At 29.6% G+C, this 18,488-nt stretch overlaps 2 long non-coding RNA genes across 2 annotated transcripts; both read left to right on the top strand.

Moving 5' to 3' along the window:
• Positions 1 to 4,244: 4,244 nt before the first annotated feature.
• On the top strand, positions 4,245 to 6,473 carry LOC117119130. The gene is made up of 2 exons (XR_004447137.1): positions 4,245 to 4,529; positions 5,508 to 6,473. It is a non-coding gene; the product is annotated as an uncharacterized LOC117119130 (long non-coding RNA).
• Positions 6,474 to 11,488: 5,015 nt separating this feature from the next.
• On the top strand, positions 11,489 to 14,638 carry LOC117119082. The gene is made up of 2 exons (XR_004447127.1): positions 11,489 to 11,724; positions 13,545 to 14,638. It is a non-coding gene; the product is annotated as an uncharacterized LOC117119082 (long non-coding RNA).
• The last annotated feature ends 3,850 nt before the right edge of the window (positions 14,639 to 18,488 follow it).

Here is an 18,488-nt window from a genome sequence, read left to right as displayed (position 1 = left end):
CACATTATCATTCTTCACTTGAATCTTTAGTTTTCTTTGATGTCAATGCGCAGTTCATAAATATGAATATATATATTTATATGATTTTATATAAGCATAAATTATATACATAGAAACAACTATATATATATATATCTATATATATATATATATTTATATATGTATGTATGTATATATACATATATATAGGCCTATATACACATACATATATATTTATAAATATATAATGTACACATTTATAATATATACCTCATGATTGGGTATGTCCGAAACATGCATATATAAATCTCACTGGAGGAGATTAGACCATGTTTACCTTGTCACTCAGTCTATTGATAACTGTGTTTGTATTACTATTATACTGATAGTTGCATTATTTAATCTTATATTTCAAGTGATTTCATTTTGGCAAAAGCATGTCACAGTAATCATTATTATTTTTATCATGATTTTTAAGTTAAAATTATAGTTTTAATTTTGCCCTTGTTATATTTTTCAGATTCGATGAAGGACGAGGATGCATCCTATTTCTTTCTAAGCTAAGGTCAACGTACAGCACAAAAGAACTTTTAAACTAAGCTATCATTCGAACCCTGTTTTGTAATCCACTGCTAACTACTCGCCTATTCTGCACCTCACCAATCCATGATTAGCCAACAAGCTTATTCACTGCTCCAAAGAAAACATAGAAAAGATACTTTACCGATAACGCTTCTATATTTAGTCTAGATTAAATAAAAAATTATCTTGTAAAATTAATTCAAGTAGCTTTCATATTTGAAAAAATCAACTTGTTCGTTTTGAAGTAACATACAAATCATCAACTAGTATAAAAAATCTAAACGATAATTTCACAGCGAAAAATGCTTCCAGTCACTGGAAGTATTTTCATTTTGTTTAAAAATCATTATCCAGTATAAAAATCAGGATGCACATTTTTAAAATTCAATAACTTCTATTCTCAAGATAGCAATTTGTATGTTACTGCAAAAAAGAGCAAGTTAATATCAAATTATTTTTAATGATTTTCTTTTATTTTCAATAACTTTGTTGTAGCACTTATTTTATATTGCTTCTACACTACAGCATTTCTACATTACTTTACCCTTTTTGCATTATATAAATAAATAATATGTAGGCCTATCACTATTAATTAACTTATGTTGTGGCTATTATTATTGATTAATTGCAGCATTATAGAGATAATAATGTAGGCCTATTATTATTAGTTGACTTACGTTGTTGCTATTTTTTTTATTGATGAATATCGTGCAGCATTTTACAAATAACATGGAGACTTGTTACTACTGTATTAGTTAACAAATAACTACACATGTTTAGGCAGTTCATTCCGAAAGTGTTCGAATTTATGTAGGACCTACATGTAGGTGTCAAACCCTACCGGTATAGCTGCAACATTATTAATATCCTTATCATCATTACCATTCTCATCATGTATGTATTTAAATTGACCTCAGCATATAAATACATAACACCATCGACAAGGGTAGCTTAAGCAAATGTTTATCATCATTATATTGTTATTATTAACAATGTTAATGTAGGCATTTTAAAATTTACATTGAATTGTAAAATGTTAGTATCTATTTACTGTAGTTGCATTAAAAGCGCTCAAACAATTGCTGCAAAAATCTAATCTTTTGTTTTACTTTATCATAGTAATTGTCGGTGTTATGTGTGTTATATAAAGTTATGATACTTTTAAAAATACACAGACAGTATGCATAAGCCTATAAATTAAAAGAAATTCTACTGCAAGATATTGGCATTTAATTGGTTGCTGGAGATCATGCACCAGTGTGTTTATAAATTTAATACAGTTCGCTCTCCAATTCGAGACTACTCTTCATATTATACATTAATATCTACAGCACATACTAAATACAGTGCACCATCCAATTCGAGACCCCTCTAATTCCGAGACCCTTCTAATTCGAGATTACTTTTTCTAAGAACAAAATAACAATCATCAATAATTTAACACAAAGCTAACCCTCTAATTGGAGACCGAATTCTGAGATTACCCAAATTGTCAGGTCTCAAAGATGGTCTCAAATTGGAGGACTAACTGTAAAGGAATCCACCTAACATGACTACGTGAATTATTTAGAATTGTTTAGTTCATCTGCTGCAGAGTATAGAGTACACAGCAGTCGTGTCGTCACAACATTAGGTGGCGCCCTTTGTTGTCAACCAGACGTTGTTTACCGTTCAAATTACGCCTGAATGATTTCATAATCCTAATGGTTTAGCATAGGATTTCTGGAATAGGCATTTTAAAACCTAAAGCCGGTTACTCACTACGTGCGACGGCGACGCGACGGCAACGCGACGAAAAACGCTCTCGAAGACGCGGACCCAACGGATCGTCTTTTTAATGGGGATCCGTTCAGATTGCCACTGACAATCAGCAGACGGCGTTGCGTCGTCTATCGCTCGCCGGAAGCAAATATGGATTCGTCGTACGACGCAGTGAGTGTCGGGCTTAATAATTTACCATCAAAATGTACTAAAAACACAAAAGCTCGCATTATATTAGTTATCGAACACACATTTAATCATCAATTAAAATTTACAAAGAAAATGTAAGATACAACATCTTAATAATTAGGTTAGAAATAGGGATCAATGGTTTTTAAGTGAAGAAAATGGCGCCCGGTTGAACGAATTTTTTGTCGCCGATAATAACGGAGTAGTATCATGTGGTATCATGACGTAACACTGTAGCACTCTATAGGCACGCTAATAAAGTAAATATAAAAGAAAGGTAATATTGGTAGGCCCTACTATATTGAATGACCACACAATAAACAGGATGCAGATTAAAGAAGAATGAAAACCAGAGTACTATGGGTATTCTTAACATTGATTCAAAAAATAAGTTTCATAAGATCACAGGTACCTAGTTAGGCAATTAAACTCAGTCCTAACTGATTATTATACAAAGTCAATTAAGGCCAACAACACACCCTCTGTTTAAGTACACTATGTTAAAATATTGTCTTGCAACAATTTATTTCTGTTTTCTCATCCGTTTATATAATGTATGTTATAAATCTCTGCTTATCAAATTTTCTTAGGTGGAAACTACTTTCAGACCCCCCATTATTTGGCGACCCAAGGCATTATATTGTCATGATTACTTATATTATAAGTCGAATACAGAGTAGCTGTGATTAATCGTTTCCATTTGTATTCACTCAGCAAAGTACACAATGTGTTTTGTTATCGTCGATCGTGTGCGGAATGCTTCATTTTTTAATATAGAGAATATTTAATACTATCATAATTTTAAATGTTTAATGTAAAACAATAAAAAATGACGAATTTGTGACTTACGCAGTCAACTTTGGTGAAGTTCACTGGGTAAATAATAATAATAGAAAAATGAAGCTTGTACGTTCCCAACTTCTCACAAAAAGGCTAAAAGGAACTAAAAAGAAAAATAGAAGAAACTCACCATTTCATACACGACGTAACTTGTATATATATATTTATTAACTGGTACGTCCTATTAATGTGAGGTATGTTACTGCCTAATTTTAAAGATGTTATCAATCCTTCGGTAGATTGGCGGCAGTGCAACAATGATTCTAGGTTTTGGGTTGACAATAAATTTCTAGATTTCGTCTTCGTATCTACGTCTGGGTGTATCTCTTGAGTTGAGTCCTTTTTACGACGGATATGTAGAAGAATTTTCTACTTTTTAAAGTCAGGAGCAGTCGCGCAACCCTCAGAAATGTTTTGGCGACCAAAATTTGGGCGGGTCGTGACTCACAGTTTGAGAAGCAGAGTTATAAGTGATAGTACTAAATGTAACCTGTTCATAACTTAGATGTCAACTCAGTCCTAACCTTTAAATTTGCTTTATTTTACCTTACGTTTGTAATCTAAAAATGTAAAGCATCTTACCTTTATTATATTATAACAATTTATATAATTATATTTACATATATCTACAGTAAGCGTATGAACTCTTCAAACCTTAGAATACGAATTTCATTGTTTGTGTATGCCTAACAATAAAAAGAGAACTGACTTGGATTTACATAACGTGACAGAAAAATCCTGTGCAAAAACATAGAAAAAGGGGAAGGGAGAAAAGAAAGTGTGTATATTCTGTTACCAAAGGAAACCGTATAAACATCCAACATAATTAAGAATATATCATGTGATGTAATCACGTGTCATAAAATTAGACCCATATCTACGGCCAGACTACACATTTTGTAGAAGCGCCTGTCGCATGACAAAGGAGGTTTCACAAAATGTCTGACAAAGAAATACATGATGACATAAGATGCAGATGGAAGGCAAAAGGAGGAAACAAATATAAGCGGAAATGCTTCTGCCACCGTTATATAAATGGTGGAACGGAGCAACACGGTCGCTCTCAGTGTGAGTGGATGAAAGAAACTGTTGGAAACCAAGTAATACTTCGCAGATATTGCAGATGCGGAAGGTACCCGTCGTCTGTTGGCCCAAATGTCGACAAGAATTGGTAAAAGGTAAATTTATTTAACACCCTAATACAAAAATACTACAGGTAACATTCACTCAAAAACACCTGTTTTACAAATTTATGTGGCAGCACTATTTTATGAACAAGTTAAATATAAATTGGTTGAATCAATCGCGGATTGGTATTCAAACGGTTTGCTGGCATCCGACTAGGCTAGACTTACAATATACCAAAGAGTCGCTAATCATCACAATCTTAAAAAAGCTTCTATAGTTATTAAAAAAGAACTACCGCTATTTATAACGTTTTCTAGAAAAAGTCATAATTTCATAAAAGAACCGATATTCATAAGAAGAATCAATCAGGAAAACAGTTTGCTTGTCATATTGTAAACAAAGAAATGTATTAATAAGGTTCAAAGTTATAATAAGAAAAGGTGTTCGCTAGTAATGATCAAACAGTTGTCATATTAAATGTCTGGAAATCCCTTGTATTTGTATGAAAATCCTTTTACACAATAAGTTGAGAACCTTTTGACAAACAGTCCTATCTAATCTACAAGGATCAACGAACCTTTGTCTTGAATATGGGTAGAGAACCCTTCCTTTTTAATATTCTATAAAACATTTTGTTTGATAATGACGATTAGCGAACCTTAATAATTAAGGAAAGTTCAAAACTTACTTAAATAGTAAACCTGAAACGTTAACCTTGTAAGTAGCTACTGGACTGGACATTAGGCCTATTACCCAAATTTAAGTTGTGTGTTTTGATGTACAGTAATATGACTCCTTAATTAGTTTCTATCTCTATATTGTTATTTTCATTTTTATGTTTATTATATTCATTATCACTATCATAATTGTTGTCATTATTATTATCATCTTGACAAGGAACCTTGTAAAATAAGTAGACATATCAATATAATTTAAAGCAATGCACTTGTTTTAATTACTATAATTATAATAATATTTTATATTATTATTGACATTAATATCTTTCTTATAATTATTATGCCTTGCAGCTACAATATAAAACCTGACGGGCAAGAAAAATATAATGCAATGCTGTAAACAACACGTAATTCAGTAATGAGAATCAAAAGTGACATTAAAAAATCATTTGCAACAAACACTGAATGAAGAGGATTTCAAAGCAGGAAAAAACGTTTGAAAGAGGGAATTCTATAAAGAAGATTAAAGAACAATGCATATAATGAGTTCATTAATTTTTATTTACAATGACTATACGCCAACACCTATCAGAATCATTCTTATGACGTGCTTAAACAACTATGAAATCTGGATTAACTGAGAAACAAACAATCATTCTGATCAACATCAATACGCTTATATAGAGATTATTGGGAATAGAGAATGCGTAGTTACTTTCACCAGGGAGGAGTCATATTTCTGCATTAACTTCATCCTGCTTTAACTTACAGAGTGCCTTTAACAATATTCAAAACACCTACTGACTGATAAAATAGAATTGCTGAATTGATCTAGCATTTATGCAACCTAAGGATATTCTATCTCCCCACTGTTTAAACTTTATTGACCTTGGGAAAAGATTTAAAATAGCACAATGTCTTTATTCTTATATCAACACCTGTGCAGATTGATCCAGCACAAACCAGTTTAGACAAATTAGAGCTACGGTATTTTTATTACAATTTTATTAAGAAAACCTTTTAAAGATCAACTTAAGTGTAATGCGCAGTTTGTTTGCTTGCTACTCTTTTTGACTGTTTCTAATTTTCTTCGAATCTGGTTGAAATCTAATGAGTTTGAACGAATATGTATACATCATTAAACAATGCTTATTAAATATCTTAAACAACCAAATTAAGTTAACTGAAAATAAATACACCTTACTATTAAAAAAAAATAATTGAATTTTAAAACTAATGTGATTAAAAAAAAGGTTAGGGTACACCAACAATCAACAGGTAAGCATAAGCATGCGTACCCATGATCATCATCATTATCATCATCATTTAAAAAAAAAAAACGTATCCATCAATTGAGTACAAAAGGTGACCAAGGTATAGCTAGAGCTAATCATGCAGGACACCTCACCCACATTCCCCTTAAACTACAAAATTTGACACATAATAATAATAATAATAATAATAATAATAATAATAATAATAATAATAATAAAAATAATAATAATGATAATAATGATGATAATAATAATAACAATAATAATAATAATAATAATAATAATAAAATTAATAATAATAATAATAACAATAATGATGATAATAATACTAATAATAATAATAATAATAATAATAATAATAATAATAATAATAATAATAATAATAATAATAATAATACAAATAATTATTATTATCACTACCGCCACCATCATAATTATTATGGTGACAATAATAATGATAAGATAATACTATACAATTTGTGATTTTAAAATATAAAATCAAAAATTAAAAACGATTATTTATCATTAATAACTATCAATGTGTATACTATAATAAAAGTAAAAAGTTGTGATAAAAAAAACCATTATTTTTGTTTTTGTTTTAACTCTAAAGGTAGATTGTTCAAAATGATAGAACTAAAAAGCATTTCTGATTAATATGATACGAAGGACCTAAATTAATTAATCGTCCAATATTAATATGACACGAAGAATGCCTACCATTTGTATTCATAGTTTTAATTTTTTTTATGTTCATGCTTATGCTTCTAAGATTATGGACATATACATACACCTAGTATTTATAGACATCTTTCATATTATATTTTAATATATTCACTATATTATTACTATGCTTTTATACCTTAAGTATTCATTATTTATTATCATTATTATTGTATTTTGTTAAGACATTAGGACTACAAGGATGTAGTTATTTATAATTTCAATTCTATAAATGCTTACCATTTTAATTAGTCTCTGCATTCACTGATTTTTGTTAATACATTTCTGGCCCCTGACCTATCCTGTCCGACATTTATATCTTTCATATTGTTTATTGCATATGCTCTAGCCCTTTTGTCTCATGCTTGAATAAATTAGCTTGTTTTGTCTATCCACACAGTTTATATTTAGCTTCACATTCACCTGAAGAAGTGCTGTAAAACTAGTGTACTGTCGAATAAACTAATCTTTAAAGTACTAAATGTTTATTTGAGTTTTATTTTAAATTAAAAGGATTATTAAACCGTGTACTATAACATGTATTTCTCAGTTATTTAAAAATAATCAAATAAACTATAAGGTAATCTATTATTAAATAAATCGAAATAAATTTAAAAACACATAGTTTATAAAGTTTAGATATATCTAATATTTTAGGTAAATAAAACAGTGGTGCTGAATGTCCTAAAATCAGAAAATGTAATGCACCTTACATACAATTTTTGTGTAATTATAAAAAAAGGCTTTAAATAAAAGTCATAAGTATTCTATCCCCCAATGCCATGATAAATCAGATGTGGATGAATTAAAACATTATAAAGCATGGTTAGTGTGTCCTTAGGGATACAGTGCTGTAGTTTAAGCAAAATACCAACCCGATTTGTTGTCTAACTCAATAATGTTCTCTCTAAACGAAAGAAAGTTATCCAAAGTAACACCAACAAGAGAAATTTAATCAGTTTCAGAAATTAAAATTTCAGTATCTTGATAAAGCTGTTAATGGTTATATTTTTATTTTTTGAACGAAAAACAATAAACTTGGTTTTATCAGTATTTATTGTTAATTTGTTGCCATTGCACTAATCAATTCCTTTTTTGGAACTTTCATCAAGGTTTAACAAGTTTCCAGAAAAAGGTTTAAATAAGTTGGAATCATCAGCAAAAAGTTTAAAATCGAAAAAAATCAGTAGAAATTGGTAAGTCATTAACTAATACACAACTAATAGGTAAACTATCAGAAACTATATTATTTTAAGATACAAATTGAGGTCTTTTACTAAGATAATTAGAAATCGAACGTAGACCTATACCTCTTATTCCATACTAACTTAGTTTAGAAAGATAATAAGAAAATATATCATGATTAATTGTATCAAAAGCCTTAGAAAAGCAATACAAAAACTGAAAATAAATTTTGGATTGTCTAAATAAAATTGATGAGATTGACTAAATTTATTAAGGAGAGTTACGAGAATTAAAAAAAAAAATTCAAAACTAGGTCTACAAAGATAAGACCTGGATCAGAATTTTTAAAGCGATAAAAACAAACCGTTACTTACACTTGCACTGGCAAATTTGATTAAATGAACATGTATCAACTAAAACTTCAAAAGAAATCTGACAAAGCAAGAAAAAATCTCGTCCTTCACCGGAACTTAAACACGGGATCTTTCGCGTATATGGCGAAAGTCATAATCACTTGACCACGATATATTTAAACAAATACATAAACAATAACAACAGTGCTCGAATATAGAAACATGAATAAAAATTGGATCTTCAACGAAAATTTCATTTTCCACCTTTTCATAATAGACTTATTGTATAACGAAACATTACCCCAAAACAGCTTTGTACCTACTGTAAATTGTCAACAATGCAGTAAATTAATAGGTCTAACTAGTGCTCATAACTTAATGATTAAAAAGGTCGCTATGCAAGACCGAAAATTTTCTTATATTGTGTGTAATAGTGAAGTAGTATAGAGTAGTAGATAACTGTATGCCAGATGAAATCCAACTGATATAATGTACCAGAACAATTAAAGTCATTTTGTTGAACGACATACATAATATAATAGGTGATAATGTATTGCTATACTAAAAGTCACTCCATCCACCTATCAACAACATAGGCTATGTACAATTATACACAAATTGTAGAGAGATCATACACATCACCGCTATCAATGGAGGATGTACAGGTCAGGCGGCAATAATAGTTATGTATAGAAAAGAGAGTGCAATTGCCAAAACTATCTGGAAGGTTCGGAGACGCATTATTTATTATTATTTGTACTGTAGGCAATACAAAACCTATGTTTGCTCAAATATCGATGAAAATTATTTAGGTTGTATAGCCGTATTTTCACATTTTTTGTGAAGGCCGAATAATATTATCGAGTTTTGGAATTATTTTTGAAATATTCAATTTAGTTTTTATTATATTTCTCCAATGATTTAAGTAATTTAAAATTATAAAATGATTTATGACCCTTTAAACTAAAAAATAGGTTGTTGCTGTTGTGTTATTGTAGTCAAGCAAATATATGAATTTTAAAAATTAAAGTTGAATTCCCAATAAGAATAAGAAAAAATTTAATGTCTATAACAATGTTGTATTCTTAGAAAAAGAAAATAAATAATAGTTCTGAATAATTTTGTATGCACATATTACGAGGCCTATTATAAAATGGTTTTTAATGCATTTAAGTGAATTAACTCTAAATAAATATTCATATGATTAATTTATGATACATTATTCCATAAAAATTCGTTAACATTTGAAATCAATTAAAATAAAAAATGTTCTAACAGTAATACTTAAAAAAAATCTTAAGCATATTTAAAAAAATGTAAGTATAATTTAAAAAAAAAAGCATTTTCATATATGTTTTACAATTGACTAATATCAATAAATTTATGCCAATTATTACGTTTGAGCACCCTGCTTGTATTCCACTGCTAACTACTCTGCACCTAACCAATATATGCTTACTGGAATATGGTGTGCCCGTGGTGTCCTTATCAACCGTCGATTCAACACATTAAGGATCTAGCAAAAGTTCTACGTAGGATCACCAGATTATGTTTTCCTAAGCCTACCATCCGAAATAATTATTCAACCTATCTTATGAAACTTGTCTTCAGCACTTCGGCATGATGAGCCTTGAAAATAGATATAGCTCTTAGGAATTTCTTTTGTCGCCAAGGTATTTTATAAGATGGGTACATTACCCAGAGCTTGTCTCATGCTAGTCATTCAAATTTTACATATTATGTCTAGAACAAATGCTGCTCATTTCCATAGCTCACGTCTGAACTCAATGAAAAAAAAAAGATTTATGTTTGTTCTTTTAAATTAATTTTCCACTTTCAGGTTGAAAACTTGATAGTTGATTCAACTCACATTTTGACAATCTTGTCTACCTCCTAAAGTGTCTGTTCTTTGTTATGTTTGTGTCAAAAACGAAATAAATGAAATGAAATAGAATGGCACGATTAAAGTAACAGGTTAAAAAATAAGGGCGCAAGCTGTACAGTATAGATTAAAATCACATACTGAAAATACACTAAATAGGAAGTCTGGTTAATGGAAAAATTGACAAGATTATATTTATAAGAAGTAAAGTAATTCTGGTTTGATGTTAGGTTTATTGCTTAAAAAGTGTCAAAATACATATTTGAATTATGTTTTTTTATTTTATTTTGAGACTACTACAATCGTCCCCTTAATAGTGGTTAAATATGTATTGATTTGACAATTTGGCATACTCAGAAAGTGTCCCCGTCCCCGTCCCCATAATAAGGATGTCTCCTTAATAGGGGTTGGTCGTAGTGTTAAAAAGATATATATTTCCCCTCGTTTCATAGAAAAGTCCTCTTAAGAGGGGTGTCTTCTGAATAGGAGTGTCCCAAAGGAAGAGGGGTTCTATTATATTTATATATATTTTATTGTTCTATTGGCATGATACACATCAAGCAAAAATACCATATATTATGAATATTACATTATTATTAATAAACAAACTAAACTCTTAAGTCATTCCACAGATACAGGCTTTGATATAATTATGTATGGGTGTTGTTTTTTTCAAATAGATCAGATTTGTTGCTTTGAAATATTTGTTTCAGTGGGTGTGTTTTAAACTGTACAATAGATATAATTCGTACCGTATATATCCAATTACTCATGTTTTGCTGAAAAATGAGCTATACCTTTGATATGTTAATTTCATCCAAGTGTGTTTACAAGCCAAATTATGCCTATTGTCAAAGTGATAGCAAGTTCGCCGATTCACTTTTATTCAAAACTGCATTATGTCGAACAGAAATAAAGATTTTGTAAGGACGGAAATTCATTCTGAAGAAAACTGCAAATGGAGGAGAATCAATAAAAAAACAATGACACTTAATTGTGGATGGAAATGTAAACGGAAAACCATAACCAAAAAGATTGTTACTGGAGCATTGAGCGTCGACATGACCCAACGGAAACAATTCTACGTAGGCAGTGCTACTGTGGGAAGTACAGAACTCATGTCGGTTCGAAGATCGATGGAAATGATTAAGGTTGTAAAGTCGTATTTTCACATATTTTTTTGTGGAGGCCGAATAATATCGAGTTTTGCAATAATTAGAAACTTTAGCATATGATTTATAAAATAGATCATTTGTGAATTACTTAAGAAACTCTAATAGGCTGCTATTGTGGCATGATTGTAGTCAAACATAATTCATATCATTAATTTATAATACCTTATTCCATCAAAATTCGTTAACATTTGAAATGTTTTAAAAGAAATTAAAAAAAATCATATTAAGCATATTTAAAAAAATATATTATTTAAAACTTGTTGATATATTTCTTACAATCGAATAATAAGAATAAGTTGCTACCAAAGTATTACGATTGAAAGAAAAGATACAAAACATAGTAGTATTTTTAAAATACTGTATTACAAAAATAGTATTTTGACATTTTTTGTTTATGCCGAATGATTTCATCGATTTTTGCAATTAGTTTTAGATGTTCAATTTAGCCTTTATTTTTTTTTCCAATCATTTAAGAAAATTAAAACTATAAAATATGATTTAGGAATGACGCTTTTGCTGTTACGCTCAGTGGAAAATTGAGTTTTTTTTCTTTCTTACACGACTGGTGATAAAATTATTTTAAACATCAAGCAGACAGTCAAATCACCATTGTTTAGACTTATGTGGTGTAAATAGGAATATACAGAGGCTTCATGACTATAATCAATCAGATATAAATGTATGCTTTGTTTATGGTTCTATAGATTCGTTGTAGAATTCAAATGGATAATACAAAATGTCGTTATTTTAGAAATGATAAATTTCAATTAAAATTATGGGCATGGTAATTTTAGATTGATATGTCTTCAATTGGTTACGGTACTGTATGAGGTCAAGAAAACAACTAATGTAAACTTAATTCTTACATTAGAAGTTATTCTTTATGAGGAATGGTGTATTGCGCAGACCATTATTTACCTAAAATGTTGTCTCTCTCCTCTCTATGCAAAACACATCAGTAAATTAAGTAAATTTATGTTTTGAGAACAAATGATAGTTATAATCCGTACAATATGAGCAAGAACTCTATTTTAAATAATTGTTCATATTCATAAAATGATACAATTTTTATTAAAATTTGGATGACACAATCATGTATTAATAATATAGGGGCTACCTCACCACGAAATCAGTCCAGTGTCGTAAAAGCTCATGAGTAGTAAAATTGACCTATAGTGTGTACGATCTGAAAATCGACCTCCCTATCATTTTGGAGATACTTACTAAAATGTACTCTTTAATATCCCTTCTTCCCAATCCCCAAAGCCTAGACTCAAAAAATATCCCCTTCCATTGTTTTTTCGCAAATATTATAGGGTATATTCATCGGAATTATCAAGAAAATAGAGAATAATTCAACCAAAACCTCTCGATTTCTCGAGATCGTGATTTCGGCGGCCGTGCATGAACGTGGGTCATGTTTGGTATCGCCATTTCCGGGTTGAGCTGTAGAATTTGAATATTAATATACCTTTCTTTAAAAAAAAAACGATTGAACCAATCAGAAGTAATCTTTCTTCCCTAACAACCAGTAAGCAAAATCCTCGAAGCTGGTATAATATCAATCATGATTGGCTATACACTGTCACCTGACTCTATTCCGGTTTTTACATTCTAGTCGACTACAGCGTGAAAGCAGATATATATATATATATATATATATATATATATATATAAAGATATATATATATATAATGAATGTGTACATTTTGGCTATGGGATATAAATTTACAATGATGGGAATATTTTTATCAAATTCAAATTATAGTTTTGTCTGTCCTTGTTATATTTTTCAGATTCGATGAGGTCACAGAAGAGGACGGTAGCATGTATTCTATCTAAAAGCTATAAAGTCAAAACACATTCCTGTATAAGAGAACTATGAAACTAAACTTTTTGTTGAGCAGCTTAGAAAATATACTTTACAACCGATAACATTATTCAAATTAGATAAAATATAGTAGTTTTCTTGTAAAATTAAATCAAGTAGGTTTTCTGTTGATATTTGGTATGCGGTTAAAATATAAATTATTATAACATTAATAATAATATTTTTTATACAATCTTAAAGTGTAAAGTTAGTATAGGCCTATTTATTTTAGGCATAATCCAGAATAAAATCATATAAGTCATATAAGCCTAAGTCAGTGAAATGAAAAATACAATAAAACATTATAAAAGTCTCATTTGAAATTAAGTTGTTCGTTTAGATGAAACATGAAATTCAAACTTGAATATAGAAATGAGTGTATTCAACAAATGTTTACCCGTAACTTTACTGCGAAAATGATAGAAACACTTCCAGTCATTGGAAGAGTTTTTATTATTAAATGGGTAATTTTTTTTTAAATCTAATAATTTATATGCTCAAGTTAAAAATGTGTATGTTATGATTGCAAAATGTGCAAGGTAATTATTTTTTAAAAATTATTTTCTGTCATTTTCAGGGGACAGTACGTCTTTAGGTCTGTTAAGAAAATTCTCTTTACCATAGCACTTCTATAATATTTTTCTACACTATTACATTTCTACAATACTTTACTTATTTTGTATTTATATTACGTTGTTATTGTTGTTAATATGGATGGATGTCGTGCGACATAACATGAATAAATATGTGGGCCTATTGTTATTGGTTCACAGTTCATTAAAAGTGTTTTCCCCCTTTAGCAGTTCATTCCGCACGATGTAAGACCTATGTAGGTGTCAAACCCTACCGGTTTAGCTACAGCATTATTAATATATGTGATATTTGCGGTACACCACGTAAATAGTTTTAAAAAGATTATTAGCATAGAATTATAATTGACCTATACTGTTATAAAGATGAAGTCCAACTGATATAAAAGAACAAATAAAGTTATTTGGTCAAATGACTTGCATGATATAATATAATAGTCTTAATGTACTGTAATGAATTTATAAAGTCATTTCCATCCACCTATCACCAATATGCACAATTCCGAATAATCTTAAGAAAAATAATGATAAAAATAAATACTAAGTTTAATTCTCCTTAATTTAAACATAATATTTTAATGGATTAGTTCTCATAAAAATATATTTCAAACAAATAACAAACAAATTGAAAATGTTAGAATTTTGTATTGAACGGGTTATTAAACAAACGAATTGATAACCAAAGCTATTTCGCATTAGCTTACATTATACTCATTAACATATTATTTTATGTTATACCCACATAATTTAAACTGTGCATGTCTATGTCAGAGGTCAAAGCATGACAATTACTCAGCGTATCGTTTTTGTTTTTTTATGAAGTGTTTATTAATACTTTAAATGTTGTTGGTTGCAATATTCGGCTACTATAATATCATAGAAATTACCAAATATTAAGTAATAGGCCTAACACTTTATAAATAGGCCTATACGGACGACAAATAACTTACGGTAACGATTGAGCGATCCTAATAATTTAAAGATTATTTATACAACATCAAACATACTATACATTTACATATTATACAATAACAAATCTAAATAAAACTAAATGTATTTTTGAGAACTGTTTTAGTTTAAGGTCCGTAATTATTTACTACTTGTTTTCTTTCCTTTTTGTAAAGCGCATTAAGGCTTTTTTTTCGGAATGCATTATAGAAGTATGGAATTATTATTACAAATAATTAAAAAGAATAGTATACACTCAAGCACTCACAACAACTTATTTCTCCCTTCTAATCTGTTAATTTATTGTTAGTTATAAATAATAGTACTAAATAGGTTAAGACTAATGGAAAAAAGAGTATATAAACAAAAATATGAAAATCATTCTGTGCATTAATTTATTTGGATCTAATAGGTTGTTACTAAAATGGTATTTAATTGGAGTCTAATACATATATTTTTATGTCGGTCGACGACTCTATATGACTCATATCTCACGATCAATGTTAACAACTTACAAAATTAAAGTAAAATCCTATTTAGGGGACACTCTTTGGAACAATAACTAAAAACGTGAAATTGTCCCCTTAATAGGGGTTTTTGGAATGTTTTCGTACAATGGTGTCAGATTCTTTATGATTTTATTTTAATTGGCCTAAGAATGAGTTACAGTTGAATAATTAGTAATTTTTAACAATAATCCCCAAGGCAAAAACAATTTATTTATGATATGAAATAACGGAAATGTAATTAAAACAATAAACGCTTTACATGTTCCTAATATTGTTTAATGATTCGAGTGCAATGTTAATGACTAAATATTCTGTTTTTTTAAATATTGAGCTTTATATATGATATGAAATAGCAGAAATGTAATTTTAAAAAAAAACTTTTTACATGTTCCTGATATTGTTTTATGATTCAAGTGCAATGTTAATGACCAAATATTCTTTTTAAATATGCCTATTGAGATTTATATGGGTCATTAAAATGAGTCGTAGGGGCAAAGTTAATTTTTGATTCAACTCCGAGGTCCGCACCCAAACCTTGATTTCAGTGCACTTCTGAAAACCTTCATCCACTGTTTTATGGCCCCTTTATGCTCAGTTTTAGTGCCTTAAATAGTGCCCTCTATACTTTCTGCCGGAACTGTATGGGAAAAAATAATGCGGTCCCCGTCCCCTTAATAGGGGTTTCCACTTAATAGGTCTCTAATGGGGGTTGGCCGTAGTGTTAAAAGATATATTTCCCCTCGTTTCATGGAAAAATTCTCCTGAATATGGGTGTCCCAAAGGAGGGGTTACACTGTATTTTTTTTTATTGTTATTTTAAACTAAAAACGAATCATACTATCAGCTATCAAAGTTATATATAATCTAATAATAATAAGATCTGTACAGCGTTCATATCAATTTTAAACAAATGCTCAATGGAAAAAGACAAAGCTGAAAAAGTATCAAATTAACTAAGCCAGTAAATATCCTATAAACTAACAAGAAAAGCAGAGGAACCAGCATTATGCCTACCACTCCTACCAGTACGTTGAGGCCCCAATGAGGCTTTGCTGTTTTTTTCTTTATCCTATCCGAAAGCTAAAATAAATCCCAACGTTCAAGCAAATAGTCATACTATAATTTAAATCACAAGAAAGTTTGAACAATGTCTAACATGGGATTGGTTGCTCAAAACTATATATATATCAAGCGAACTAAAATTTCCGCAGAAAATAACAATGGGTCAATGGTGGAGCAGATTTTTGAGCACACATCATACAGAGGAGCATACAAATGACTGTTGTCAATGGAAGATGCATAGGTCAGGCAGCGATAATAGTTATGAATGGAAAAGAGAATGTCATTGCCCAAAGCATGAGGATGGTTCTGATGAAATGCATTACAATAGGAGATGTAAATGGCATCGTAGTGATATAAGGCCAAGCAAGTATATTCTGCGTCGAAAATGCTATTGTGGGTATCACTCAACTATTGATCCAAACATTGATATCAACTAGATGAATAAGGTAAATATTTTTTTAAAGATCACTAGTGCCAAAACCCCTAATAACATAAGAAAGATAAACATTTCGACACGTTACCACCCTTTACACATAGTCATTACTTGCATCTAACAAGTTGTACCTGTTCCTTTCAATGTATTTATTATGATCTTGTTCTATAATTTGTGGGTTCCAAGATTTATAGTTACTACACTGTTTCTATTCATTGGAGTTTATTTCATACTGATGCTTCCTTCGTGTATGGAAGTTTAGCATAATATTATAGTTTGTTTTCATTAGTTTGTGTATACGTTTCCCCCAATAGAACTCCTTAATGCACATTAGAATGTTTACCAGTCCTATGGTCTTCATCATTATGATATTGTAATGTTCTCATTTTAAAATATTTTGTTTAAAGTTACAGAAGAAGGAATTTGTTGTGCTTTTTAAAATTTACAATGTATTTCCAGAGATTAAGTAATTTTGAATTTTGTTTATATATTTATAAAAAAAAAAGATTTTTTTTTTGTGTACATACGGTAAAAAGTTTTAAAGAATGATGTACTCCTGTGTCATTTTTCTCATGGTTTAATTTCTTCCTTTCTTATGGGTCAAACCATCACCATTACGTTGGTATTAGTAAACGTATTTTGTTGTCACATTTGTATTGGCTATTAGAAGCACGTGTAGCTTTTTCTGTTACCTAATTGGCTGACAAAATTGGTCGTAGTCGTATTACAACAATACTGTAGTTAACTTTCATTGAAAAGATGGCAGAGCAATATGCAAAAACCGAGATTCATGAAAATTCTAACTGTACTTGGACACGAGATGCAGCGTATGGAAATAAATTGAATCGCGCCTGCTATTGTGGCTACATAAAAACACACTATACTGAATACCATGATAGTAACTATTGTTACTGGGCCGATGCACCGTTGGAAGGAAACCGAAGCATTCTCCGTCGAATTTGTTACTGCGGAAAATACAGTAGTCACGTAGGACCAAATCTACCAACAAACTAATGGTAAATTAATTTGCAACTAGTGTTACAAATTCGACTGTTTTCTACCATACTTGAATCTAAAATATGCGTAATTGTTATATTTTGTTTCCTTTAAGGTTATTGTCAGTTTATTTCCAAACTGCAGACCATTATCATAATGATAATGATCCCTATTTAATATTCTTCCATTGATTATTTAATTATACATTTAGCCTAATAATTTTGTATTATGAAATATTCATAATTAATGAAACATTATATTGGGTTTATCTTCCTTAATATACCAAAATTATCAGAAAATAATATTACTCTCTATTTTCACAATATAGAAAA

This window comes from Anneissia japonica, unplaced genomic scaffold (genome assembly GCF_011630105.1).
Source record: "Anneissia japonica isolate Jap-2015-1 unplaced genomic scaffold, ASM1163010v1 scaffold1792_len1028045_cov167, whole genome shotgun sequence".
NCBI lineage: Eukaryota > Metazoa > Echinodermata > Crinoidea > Comatulida > Comatulidae > Anneissia > Anneissia japonica.
The sequence above is the reverse complement of the archived record's forward strand: the minus strand, read 5'-3'. Positions and strand labels throughout refer to the sequence as shown.